Source organism: Lissotriton vulgaris, chromosome 7, assembly GCF_964263255.1.
Source record: "Lissotriton vulgaris chromosome 7, aLisVul1.2, whole genome shotgun sequence".
In the NCBI taxonomy this organism is placed as follows: domain Eukaryota; kingdom Metazoa; phylum Chordata; class Amphibia; order Caudata; family Salamandridae; genus Lissotriton; species Lissotriton vulgaris.
In genome coordinates, this window is record NC_141695.1 from 43,081,626 (window position 1) to 43,093,161 (window position 11,536).

The following is an 11,536-nucleotide window of genomic DNA, read 5'->3' on the forward strand; positions in this document are numbered from 1 at the left end:
CGTCAACCGGCGCAAAAGTTATTCCAAATAGAATTTTGAGATTTAACATTGAAAAAAATCCTAACTATAACTACCTACTGGCGACCGCCAGTAGGTAATATATATATATATATATATATATATATATATATAAGTATATATATATATATATATATATATAAGTATATATATATATATATATATATATATATATATATATATATATATATATATATATATATATATATATAGGCATAACAGAAGTAATGTGTAGGTATATTAATAGTTTTTATTTCTAGGTTCTTCAAAGTTGCAGAAATAATGTGTACTCATACTGTAAGGTGAATGTGCTAAAATGCTTTTTTAAGCAGTACATAAGCCAGGGACTACAATACTGGGTGTGCATTGACAAAGCCAAGAGGGTAACAAATAATTTTGAGACCTACTGAATTTACCAATGCTTGTTTATTTTTATGTTGCAAAGAATTGGTACCTACCTTATTTCAGTAGTTTAGTGAAATGTTTTTGCATTTTGTTTTTTTGAACATTTTATTTCGAAAGCAAAGAATTGTCAGTCTTGCTTTTAAGCTTCTGCAAATATTTACATCTAATTGGAGAACATCCTGTAAGCACTATGCGTAGCGTCACATTGCTAAATATTGAAAATAAGTGTACACATTTTTATACTCTAACCACTATCAGAAGTGCAGTTTGGGCTTAAAACATTTACTTAGAGCGCCCACTCTAATAATAAAGCCTTTGCATTAATGTAAAAAAGAAAAAAAATACAAGTTTGAACAGCATTAACACATGGACACAAATATTACCTTTATTGCAGACAATGCCTTTCCCTGATACATAATGTGGTACTGTAAAGTGGCAGCCAAAGGTTTTGTACTGTAGGGGCTTGGGCCTACTTGTGTCAAGGACAAAATACACATGAAAAATTGTTGCCCTTGACCTCCAAAAAATTAAATAAATGTATAAATGTATGTGTGTATATGTGTGTGTGTGTGTGTATATATACATATATATATGTGCCCTGGGAATGGGGCTATAGGGATTCCACGTCCCAGAGCACAGTTTGACAACTATGATTGTTTTGGTTCCCAAAGGTGTTACTGTGACAGAGATTTCCAACTATGTTTTCTGTTGGAATAAGATATATTACAACGTTTTAATTCTTCTTTTGTTTTTGGAGATAATGGATTTCTTTTAAAAATGTCATACAGGGATGCCAATATAATTTTTAGTCTCTTTTCTTCATTTGGAGTTCCCTTCTTGCCTCAGCTGGCAAACATACAGCATGCATCAGTAATAGCACAATTATTGAAAGGCCTGTTGCTATTAAAAAGAGTTTCAATTGTAGAATGTGCTGCACACACCTCCTCCAAGGACTATGTATCACGAGGTAAAGAATGTATTGATGCAGATGGAAAAAAAAGGGGGGAATATCTTCAGTAACTGGTTGTATGTACACAATGGTTCAAATTGCTTCTACCCCAGGCCACTTTTTGCCCACATGAAATGGACTTCTTCAACATAGCCCCCTATTGAAACTGCAAGTACGTGTTGGTACACCGATCCAAGAACTGCAATGTATAAATTATTGCCAAAATTCCTCCTGAAGGAGTTCATTCCACACTTTTAAGTGCCTATGCTTTTGTGTTCTGACAATTGACCACCGTTCATCTCACACATGATTGAGGGGTTGTGCAAGGGGCTAGGACTACATTATGCCTGTCATCAGCAAGCAGGGTGCGATGTTGAGAGAAAGAACTGAGTGTTGAAAAATCATATAAGGAAGATTTGTGCATCCACTGAACTAACCTGGATTGATGCACTTCCACTCGCTCTGTTGTCCATGAGTAGCACTGCAAAGACTAACATTGTTAGGTTCTGTAAGTCCTTCCTGAAGAAGGGACACCAGACAACACTGCCTCTGGCCAGGTGACATCCTGGATCCACAGCTCCCACACCAAGAAAGGAGCATGGCCAGACAAAGGAGGGCAAGCTCAACCTGCACCAATAGTGTTATCTGAGGTACCCAACATGTACAATATTCACTCCAGCAGACCAGCAACAACAAAGAAGGATTAGACGAGAGGCAGATCCCTGTTTGCTGCAGGCCAGGCCTCCTCCAGGAAAGCACAACTCACCTGAGGCAGCTCCCTGCTACCCAGAGCAGGCCATGCCTCTTGATACGATCATCCAAGGACCCCTACGTCCTCTCTCAAGCTGTTGGCGGAGAACACGTAATTTAGCAGTCAAGTCATGTAAGTAATCCACCAACATAGGGTACTCAATATCACTGTATTTCTTAGGCCTTGGCACACCCCAAACATTTGCCGGACGACCAAAAACAATTTCATATGGGCTAAGTCCCACACCAGAATGTACTGTCGTCCTTGTTGACAAAAGGGCTTATGGCAAGGCATCTGGCCATGTAAGACCAGAGCTCGCTTGTATTTTAGCTAACTTCAATTTCAGTGCCATTATAGCACTCGACAAATCCAGCGGACTGGGGGTGATTCGCAGCATGAAATTCCTGATTGATACCCAAACCGCACACACTTTTTTCATGATCTGGCCCACGAATTCACTCCCATTGCCACTCCATACCATTCTCGGCAAACCATACCTAGGAAAATACTCTTTGAGCAAAACCTTGGCTGTAGACAAGGCAGTATTATCCATTAGGGGGTAGGCCTCTATCCATCTGGAAAAGGCACAAACAACCACAAGGACATACTTCAAATTGTTGCATCTCTCCATGTGAATGTAATCTAGCTGTATCACTTCAAACGGATACATTGGAGGAGCAAAATGACCAGCTGGAGTTGGAGTTCCCTTTCCAGGATTATACATCAGACAAATCATACAATGCTTCACCACATTCTCAGCACATTTAGGAATTCCAGCATTCTGCCATACTGGAGCCAACAACTTGCATATCCCTTTTGAACTAATGTGAGCCATTCCATGAGCCATAGTAACCACTGGGAGCACATACGCATCGGGCACTCGACCCAACAACCTGTTGAATCCAACATACCCGTAGTTTCTCTCCTCACACTCACTTCTTGTTCCGTAGCTTCAGCCTGAATCAACTTCACACTTTCTATTGTGTCTTCACACATTCCACCAATCATAACCCAATTAGCAGGGCCCGCAACATACATTCGACTCGTCATATCCTTCGCCGTTTCTTTTGCAACTTCATCCGCAAACGCATTCCCTCGACCCACATCATCCACAACCTTTCTATGCGCACTACACTTCACAATCGCAATCTGCTTTCGCAAAGTAAGTGACTCAAGAAGTTCATTCACTAATTGCCCATGCTGAATTTTCGTACCATGGGAAGTAAGAAATCCTCTCTCTCTCCACAAGCGGCCGAAGCTATGAGCCACACCAAACGCATACTGACTGTCAGTATAAACATTCACTCGCTTTCCTTCTGACAACACACATGCTCTAGTCAATGCTATCAACTCTGCTGCTTGCGCTAAATTCTGTGCTATACATGCTGTTTCAACAACTGTACGTAAAGTTGTGACAGCATATGCTGCAGTCGACTCTCCATTCGAAAGCTTAAAACACGAACCATCTACCCATAGGGTACCATCAACATTCGAAAGAAGAGTATCTTTTAAATCAACTCTAGCCTTCGTTTCCTCCTCTGTCCGGAGAAAACAATCATGCTGTTCCTGAACATCTGTCTCTACAGAAATCGGCAACAACGTAGCTGGATTCAACATATTGCACCTTTTGATGTGTACATGGATAGCCAAAAGCGTCAACTCATAACCTAACAAACGTGCACTAGTAAGATGCTGAGTCTTTGTCCTATTCCATAAGGTATCCACTGCATGTGGGACCATCACAATCAATGTCTTATCCAATACCAAACCAGCAGACTGTCGGATAGAAACAGCCGCTGCCGCTGTAGCTCTCAGACAACTCGACAACGCCCTAGCTACTGGATCTAACTTAGCTGAAAAATACGCACATGGACGCTGCTTGTCTCCAAATTGTTGCGTCAACACTGACAATGCACAACCTTCTCTCTCGTGTACATACAGTGTAAAAGTTTTACTGAAGTCCGGGGTACCCAACACCGGAGCAGAACACAATGCATCACGTAATTCAGAAAAACTTTTCTGACATTCGTCAGACCAAGGGAGAGGATACGGAGTATCTTTAAGAGTCAGCGCCAACAGAGGTTTTGCTAATAAAGAAAAATTCGGGATCCAATGTCCTCTCTTTTGCCCATGGCTGTCCTAACTATCATTATAACCAGCACTCTCACTCTTGACACAATAGTAATCAGCGTAGTACTGGGCAGACTGAACAGTCGGAACATTCTGTCTATCAAAACAATTTGTAGAATTCTGAAGCAGAAAGGAACGCTCATTCCGGGGAAACACACCACGTCCCCTACACCTAGGAGCTTGTTGGAAACCACCACGACCTCTATGACCAGATACACCATTCGCACGCTGAAGCAAAGTCGGACAACTACTCTTGAAGTGACCTTCTTCTCTGCAATAAGCGCACTGACTGACAAAAACTCAGGCTTCTGTATCAAACTCTGAAACTGTGGGGGTTGCTGAAACTGAGGCTGATTCGGGCCAGGCAGTTAAGCTTGCTGCAAAAGAACTTTCGTCTTTAGGTCTCTAGTCTTCTTCTCTACCTTATCCTTCTCATCTTTATCCCTATTCTCATAATATTGTGCAGTAGCCAATATTTGGGCAGACGAAGAAACAGCCCATGAACTCTCAGAGTCCTTTAACTTCTTACAAAGTTCGGGAAGCAAATTAAAGACAAATTTGGGTGTACAGACAAAATATCGACTACAAAATATCGACTGGACATAATATCGAGTTTTAAATATAGACTGGACAAAATATCGACTGGACATAATATCGACTACAAAAATATCGTTTTTCAGGTAAGTGAAGTAATATCGACTGTATAAAATATAGATAGCAAAAATATCGAATTTTTAATAATATATAATATTTTATAGTGTATTTTTATGTAATAATATGTGTGAATAGTGTGTATTAATGTTATAAAATATTTTATTAAATGAATTTTGTTTTTATAATAATTGCGTAATGTAATTCTGTAGCGGGTTGTGGGTTTATAGGGGAATAGGGTGGGAAGTAATTTAATAATAATTAATTAATTAATATATGTCTGTTAATATTTTTAATTAATAATTAATTGATAATTAATTAATATTAATTAGTTAATTAATTAATATAATTTTGAACATATTTTGTATTAGTAATTAATTGTTAATTAATTAATTGTAATTAGTTAATTACATTAATTAGAGTAAATTTTTAATATATAATTTTGTGTTATTTTTAAGTAATTAATTTGGAAAAAATAATATTAATTATTAAAATAATTACAGCTAATGTTCTAATATATTTACTTTATTGTTATTGTTAATTAATAATTAATTGGTAATTAAATAATATTGATAAATTTTGGGTAAAGGAGCATTTTTAGGGTTCAGGGTCAGTTTTCAGTTTTAGGGTAAAGGGGTATTTTTGGGGTTCAGGGTCAGTTTTCAGTTTTTGGGTAAAGGGGCATTTTTAGGGTTCAGGGTCAGTTTTCAGTTTTAGGGTAAAGGGGTATTTTTAGGGTTCAGGGTCAGTTTTCAGTTCATGGGTAAAGGGGTATTTTTAGGGTTCAGGGTCAGTTTTTAGTTCATGGGTAAAGGGCTATTTTTAGGGTTCAGGGTCAGTTTTCAGTTCTTGGGTAAAGGGGTATTTTTAGGGTTCAGGGTCAGTTTTCAGTTTTTGGGTAAAGGGGCATTTTTAGGGTTCAGGGTCAGTTTTCAGTTTTTGGGTAAAGGGGTATTTTTAGGGTTCAGGGTCAGGTTTGGGTTTTTGGGTAAAGGGGTATTTTTAGGGTTTGGGTTTTTGGGTAAAGGGGTATTTTTAGGGTTCAGGGTCAACAAATAAGATTGTAAAAAATTATTTTTATTATTTTCATTTATTATTTAATTATTATAATTTAATTTAAGTAGTTTTAAGTATATTTTAGTAATAAAAATTTAATATTAATTTAATTTAACACTGTTTTTAATAAAGTCGATATTTTTTACATCTATATTATTGTTAACGATATTTTGTACTCGATATTTTTGTACTTACCTGTTTGTAGATACAAACTCGATATTTTGACTGTCGATATTTTGTCCACGATATTTTGGCAAGTCGATATTTTGTCCCTCGATATTATTTCAGTGATCCACAAATTTGTCCACAAACAACCTTTGGCCACCTTCAGTGCTCATGTCCTGACCACTATGGTCGACAAACGTTTCCTCAAACCTGGTGAAGAAATCAGACACACTCTCATCTTTCTTTTGTTTGCATGCTGCTAACTTATCCCAATTCACTCGTAAAGGAGGCATCATAGTTTTCATTAAATCAATAATCCTACCAGGTAATTCTGCAACTAAGGGCTCAGGTTTGGCACCTACTACCTGCCGACCATCTGCATCAGTAATATTAATCCACTTGTCTCCTAACTCTGGCGCATGATCCATCCTCGTGACCGATCTTCGCCCACAAAGGTTGAGGAACTACATTACCCATCAACATATCTATGTCAGCTAAATTCATAACACACACATCACCTGTCTCAGACAACTCTTTGTAATAACCAGCAGGATTTTTACGGGGGGCAGGTAAAGTCTGCTTAAGAGCCAAGACCGCTGCTCTTTTCCAAGGGACATGTACCCAAACTCGCTGAAAATGAGCCGGTACACCCTGAATACCCTGATTAACATTAGCAACAACTTCCTCTCTCATACAGGGGGAACTTCTCTCATAGGACACTGCTTCACTTTCCTCCTAACAGAGGGATCAGGCTTGCACAGTGTCTGAGGCGGAAGCCTAGACCTAAAAACAAGTATCGTCTCTACGGCATCTTCAACATCAGACTCCACTATCGTCCCTTTAGCAAATTCGGACTGAACATAAAGCACTTCCTGCGGAATCGGATCCAACTCATTATTTTCCCATTCCTGACGAAGAAAAGTACACATTACATCAAAAACATACCTTTGCTTAGGCGGATCCCACTGTAAGAAAACACCCATAACCACTTGTAAATTATACCTAGAAGCATTTAAAACCCATCTACGAGCCAAAAGATCCAACACTACCCGGTCTTCGGGACCAGGAAGCTGACTACGACTCTGCTTACGTTCTGAAACCGGGGTCATATTCAGTGACCCAAAGAGTGGAGACAAAAGACTAGCAACAGTCTCAGTCATTCGTTTTTGAGCAGAAGGAGAAGAAGTTGACATAAGGACAGGAGAAAGAGTGGTTTGAGGTGACAGAGGCGAGGGACAGAAGTAGCAGGAGTCGGAGATACAGGAATGTAAGGTACAAGAGCTTGAGGCAAAACTGGTAGCAAGGCTGGTGGCCCTGGAGGGGGCTGCACCGTAGGAGGGAGAACCATCTGTGAAGCAACAGGTGGCTGAACAACAGCAGGGGGCTGAACAAAGAAGGGTGCAACAACCGGGGGTAATGGAGGTGCAGTAGCACCCTGCACATAAGGGGGTGGTAATCTCAGTAAATGAGACATCAAAGGATCTTTATCAGGGTCTTCAGTCACTTTTGAAAGAGAAGACGGCAAGGCCGGATAACATTTATCGATGGCCATGCATTGTTGTCTATCTGACACTTCACTCGCACGATATTCCTCATCTCCGTTAAACTGCCTAGCAGCTTGTAATACTGACATATGCTGACATATGCTTGTTTAATTTCTCGCTGTTTGGCTTCCTTACGCCAAAGGCGGAAAGAATCAAACATCGCCGGCCGGGCTTTCTTCCTAAATAGCGCAACTTCCAGATTATCTAAAATATTTAATTCGAAACTACCATGTTGGGGCCATCGTAAAACACCATCTTTCTTCGTATAGCGAACCCATACTTCATTATAGGTAATAGGACCCACTCCATGTTTTGAATAGAGTTCGTAAGTCGGAGTTCCAACCGGAGGTATCGGACACGAATCCTCCATTTGGGAATCCCTGTTGCAACCACAACTAAACCATTTCCTAAATTTGCTAAGACCGGGCATGTTATAGATCACTAATCTAGCTTCAAACTTCAAGGGATTATCGACTATCGATACACTCGCAAATATACGAGCCCCTCAGCTTCGACTATTGCAATAACCGAATCAAAAAACAAAAAACAAAACAAAGTCGTGGGAGTGACCCACTTATACTTAACCAAAATATCTGTCACGCCACCAGAAGACTGTCTATCGTCTCGCTCTACAAATCATCAATCGAGGGTCCAAGTCAGGGCGACAGTCAGGGCAGCAGTCCTTCGTAGCCGTCGGATTGCGGGAAGCCTCGCAGCAAAAACCTTCGGACCACAGACGGCATACAGGGGTCGATGAAGTGGAGGTCCTTCCTCCAGAATTTCCTCACGTGGCTCCTCACGATCCTCGGGCTTGGACTGGTACCGCTGAAGTCACCCCACGTCTGGGCGCCAACTGAAGAACCAGGTTTTTAGAACGCCCAAAGTCTTCGGATTCACCTGTCTTGGTATACAGAGACACGGAATACTTCTGGATGGCGTCAGAGATCAAATTTATTAGCTGCAGCTAGTAACAGTAATCCCAGAAATACAACACGGTGTACAACTCAGGAAACTGTTCAAATTTTGTAGAGCAAGACATCACTTTTTATCCACATTTTGCTCATTATAAATGCACGCCCACTGTGACAAATACTGACGAATGAAATACATTTTCTCACGCATTATCACATCATAAAAGCTCGATTTACATTGTACCAACCCATAAGTTATTTATTAGGAATGCCCCAAATTCGATTTCCACAAGCCGGACAAACCCATAATTGAAAGCACTACCCAGGTAATGAGAAGTCATAAGAAAAGAAATAATTCAGATGCTGAATAGGATAAGATATGTGCAAGAGAACTAAAGTTAACGATATCCTGAACATTGATTGGCAATCTCAGACAACGATCAGCCGGAGAAATTGGCTTCGCAAAAGGGTCAGTTTCAGGTGTCAGGGTCAGCGTCCTACAGTTCACTCACAAGTCAGAAAAGGCCTAGGTAATAGGTACATGAACAACGAAGCCCATGCAACTTTGTTGGTTCGGTTACCTCCACGGGCCTATGTGAGGGCAACACAAAATGGCGTCACGAACAACTCGAACAAAATAGAGTCCGGTCTGAGAATCCCAGAACCTCAAGGGGACAAAACAAATGTATACTCTGCGTATGGACGTTTATTTCATAGCAGGATCAATGATTAGTAGACATTGCATTTTGTGTGGCTTTAAAGAAAAGTGAATCTCTCAATTCCAAAATGTTCTCAACCAAATAGTGCTTTTTGTGAATGGCTGCTGTGCAGCTGTGTCTGGGTGGATGTCTGGAATATTACTTTATTAGTTATATTATATTATATCATATTTTCAGCATTTGTATACTCACCTGTGCCAGTGATGTGCCCTTATATCGATATGAGCATTTGGGACAAAGTGTTTATTGATCTGACTGGAGTCACTCTTTTAGTGTATCTTTGTGTCTGTAGTTACTCCTCTACAAACGGACACCACACCAGTTTTTGAAAAATATCCAATATTTTAGATACTTGAAACAAGACCAAAATGATAAACATCCACAATACAGTTCTCAGAAATCTTTAGTAATCAAAATAGACTCGAAATACAGTTCCTTGAAGTCAATAGCTCATCTGGGTCTATCACATCATCATGAACCCAGCCCTGGCTCTAGACAATCAGTAGGGATAAATCGTCCTCAAATATGAAAAACAGATTTAAAAATTGGTACCATGTTTGAAGGAGAGAGCACATGCACTTTAGCACTGATTATTAGTGGTAAAGTGCCCAGACTTCTAATGCCAATAAAAAGAAGGTCAGATAAATAGGCAGAGAGAACCAAACATTTTGGGTATAACCCTGCAACAAGAGCCAGGTCCAACACATCCCCTTCCAGTCTGAAGCCAGGGTAGACTAATCAATACCTTGATGGACTTCCCTGCTCAGGGTGATAGAATATGGATCCTGTCCTGCTACTGTAGGGACATGTGACAGTTCTATGCCTCTCTGAACACAGTTGGATTCCTCTGTCTATACTCCTGGGCCCACTGAGATAACGTATGGGGAATACTTCCCCTCACTTGTAGACACCATCAGTGAAGCGCCTAACTTTAAGTTGTTCACAGGGCAGGAGAGGTGTCAGTCAGTGTTCTTTGAGAGAGACACCCATCAGGCTCCCCTCTAACACCCACTCACCTCAGGAAGCTAGTAGAGTAGGGGCAAGCAGGAGTTGCATTGTGTGATAATGCAACTGCTAGTTCACCTGAGGAAAGGCAGGAGATGCCATTGAGGGCTGGAAAAGCCATTGTATGTTAACATGACTGCTGGCTCGCCTGAGGGAAGGCAGGAGACGCAATTGTATGTTAACGCGACTGCTGGCTCACATGGTTAGGCTCCATTATGTCATCGGAGGGCAGATTCAGAGTCATCCCTGGACATTCCATTGATGTTCCCTCTGCCTGTGGCTAATGGGAAAAAACAGCTAACAATGCTAGCAAGCACACAGCTTGGTGGAGCAGGTATCGTACAGGCTTATCTATTTTAATTTTTTAAAAGAGGAATGGAAATGGTAACCTGTAGATGAATGAGATGATAGTTTTTCCTCTTTCTGCCCTGCTGGGCAGGAGGGCAGGGTTATTGTATGCAATAACAAATTGTGGGCTCTCGGAGGGTTAGAAATGGCCAACACTTCCCTCACCAGAACCATCTTGGAGCGTAAAGTTTGCTCTGTACTCATTAGTGATATCTATGGGTAGCCTTCCCGCTCCATTATGGATGCCACAATTATGCAATGTCTCTGCCGGTAGCCATCACAGTTCATCTACGTAACGTGGTGGCCCTTTCAGGTAGGTCTTGCTGCCTTTTTCCTGTGAGCGGAGGACTTTTTAGGGCTGAGCTATTCTCTTGTGTGGGAGTGAAGGGATTCCACACATTTAATCCATCTTCTAGGGTTTAATAAGAATGGTGTCCCTCGTGTGCACCTAAATTGTTCAGGAAACAGTGCTTAGTGAGAGACATGGTCTTTTTGTAGTGTACTCTACATGTTTTTCAGCTCTGGCAAAGTAGGCCCAGAATATCTGCCATCGAGCCTTTTTCTCCCTTCTGACTCTGGGAGCCTCAGACCAGGCTGCCCAGGCTGCCCCCGTACCCGTGAACTCTGCCTTACTTCTAGCGCGGCCCAGCGCGTTCAGCTCAGCCTGCTGCCTGCCAAGATTGACTATAACCTTCGAGTTATCTGTTCCGCTCCTCGAAAATACATTCCTGCCTGCTAGCTTCAGTAAACATACCCCTCAGCTACAGGGCCAAAGGGCCGACCTGTCTCCGTGCAAGTAATTCATAGCTTCTGTTGCCATGCTCCCATGGAAGGCCCATGCCCCCACGCTTCTCATACAGACACTCAGGCGCTTATACACGCAC